The sequence below is a fragment of the Nicotiana attenuata genome, unplaced genomic scaffold (genome assembly GCF_001879085.1).
Source record: "Nicotiana attenuata strain UT unplaced genomic scaffold, NIATTr2, whole genome shotgun sequence".
NCBI classification, from domain to species: domain Eukaryota; kingdom Viridiplantae; phylum Streptophyta; class Magnoliopsida; order Solanales; family Solanaceae; genus Nicotiana; species Nicotiana attenuata.
This window is the reverse complement of record NW_017670549.1, coordinates 507,118-509,998: the sequence shown is the minus strand read 5'-3', so window position 1 is coordinate 509,998 and position 2,881 is coordinate 507,118.

Here is a 2,881-nt window from a genome sequence, read left to right as displayed (position 1 = left end):
AGTAATTACCACAATTTACTAGACGCACTCTCCCGAGTTACGCTAGCTGGCCTTTATTACCGCTCACTTAGATCGCACTCAAGGTTTCGTTATCCCTATTCCCACCTTTAAACCCTTGGTTATTGATTCCTCACATACATCGGGAGTGATGTTGTTTAACAACTACCTAAATATGCACTCTCTCCCGAGTAATACATACTAAATAGGCACAGCTAATTGAGGATCCTATCAATTAACTACAACAAGAACGTAGTTGAACAAATAGAGAAAATACTATGGCTCAATTATATAAAAACATAACAAGAATTCATCCTCCAAAAGGTTCCATCAAAACCCTAGATAACACATTAGCTATTCATAAAAGTATATGAAAACACAATACTCAAATTCATAACCAACAATGGAAATAGGAAGAAGGAAGTGAAAATCTCGTGGAAGAATTCTCCGCCTTGCTCCTAGTGTGTTCTTGCCTCCTTAGGTCGAATCTCCGGTCTCCTTGCCCTCCTTAGGTCCGCGGCCGCGGTTTCGACCGCGTTTTTCACCCTGTTCCATTTGGAATTTGGAAAAACATAAAATATGGAAGTGTTAGCCCTTTGAATTATCTTTCCAACCATAAATTATGGAGCTTAAATGGAGTTCTGAGAAAAAAGTTATGTGCATTTTACTAGACAATGCGCAATATGCCTACTCGATTCTTCGTTTTGTTGCTCTATCATCCGTTGATCCCAGAATACGATCCCGGCTTAATTCCTTGGGCTTTTACTCAGACTTCAAAGCTCCAAATCACTTGAATTCATTCCATAACATCTATATAGCTCGGAATCACTCCTACAAGGCATAAAACACACAATTAGTGCCAAACACTAACGATTAAAGCGCAAACTCAACTAAAGTGCAGTAAATTAGAGTATAATAATCGACTAAAATACGTAATTATAGCCTATTGTCAACACCCCACACTTAAACCATTGCTCGTCCTCGTGCAATCAAACTACACTTTTTTTATAGACACGACCTTTTTAAACTATTCTCCTAACTCATCACACCAAGAGTATTTAAAATAGACTAAGCAAAAAAGCGTAACATCTTCACCTCAAGATTTGACTCACAAATACCACGCATTATTCACGACTCACCCACTTACTCTAACATAGAGGTCACTGACATTACCTTTCCTTCATGAATCAAGTGCCCTCACACAACAAAAGAGAGTAGTTCCACACAATAAAATTTAAGAACACTTAGGAACTCAAGATAGAAAGAATTCACTCATCTCAGAAATAACATTCATATGCCACAAAAGATGCACCATAAGCTTGCACGTAGTGTACTACTCCACTAATTGAGCTCATTCAATCTAGGATCAATTAGGACTTTATTTGGTTGTAATGTAGGCTACGGGACGGGTATGATACATTTCGATATAAGAGTGACTACACCTCCCTAAGCACTTTAATACAAATACTTTAACATTCAAACCCCATACTTATGTCAAACCAAAACTCCACCTTCACATCAATGTATATTACCCATTCTTCTTTAAGCACACTTACATCAAAAGCCACCACTTATCAAGGAATATTTTTTTTCACAACAATCGAACTATTTTTTTTTCTTTTTTTTCTTTTTTTTTTCCAATTCAAGTGGCTCTTACTTTTTTTCAAAACAATGCACCTTTCTCCTTATTTTATTAGTTCCACTCAAAAGCCAAACCAACCACCCCACACTTTAACTTTTACATAGTTCATAATAATTCAAGTGCTCATGAGAGGTTAAAAGGTTCAAATAGTTGATTAATTCAATCAAATGGGTAAGGCTTGTAATGTGGTTGCCAAAGAAACAAGATTACAGGCTCAAAGTAACTACGATACATAACAATAAGGTGGGTATAGTATACATATCTGGCTCAACAAAGAAACGCCTATATCACTTCCAAGATTGAACAAAACTACTATTTCGTTTTGCAAACACATGGGGCAAGTTCTAGGCATCAAATGCAATGCACAGAATATAACAAATCCTTACACACACATGGCACATAACTCACTCAGGATTGAATTCATCAAGACACTCTAGTCAAAGCAATTAAGCGAATTTAGTATCATACAATTTAAGGTACTTATACAAGAGTCAAAAACTGAGCCTAAGTGTCACAACCAAAGTACTCACTATTCTCAAGGCATAACAAAGTCAAGAGATATTGCTTCAATTCAAAACACAACACAATGGCTCCTACTCCCAAAAAAAAAACTAACTACACCTGGTTCAAACAAAATCCTTGGAAAAGAACCGTGGTTTAAAGAAAAACAAAGGGGTAATTGCTATACTACCTAACAAAATAAAATCTTTTTTTCTTTTTTTTTTCTTTAGACTTAAATCCCTCAATAAAATTGTCTAATTGATCCATCGTCGGGAAAAGTCCAATCTTTTCTTTTTAAAAAAAATTATTCAATTAAACTAACACAATTAAAATAGCATAGAAAGTCACCCGGACAATCTCCTCACCCCACACTTAAAATTGTGCATTGTCCTCAATGCACACCATAACTAATAAAAGGGTAAAAGAGACTCCCTGGTAGGCCAAAGGCCGAAGCACTAACAGCTCATGGGATACTCAGACTTCTCCCAAGCTTGGTCCTTCGTGTCGGGTACCTCACACTTAGTTCCAACCATTTGGTTTGCTGTTGCATCCTTCCAATCGCTTTGCTTTCCATGCTCCTAGAAAATCAAAAATCGACACTACAAAAATAATATAATAATAAATAAATAAAATAAACTAAATTAAAAAAAATAAAATAAATAAAGCTGGGTTGCCTCCCAACAAGCGCTTGATTTAACATCACGGCACGACGTGAATCACTTTTTGCCTCCACCTCGAGCT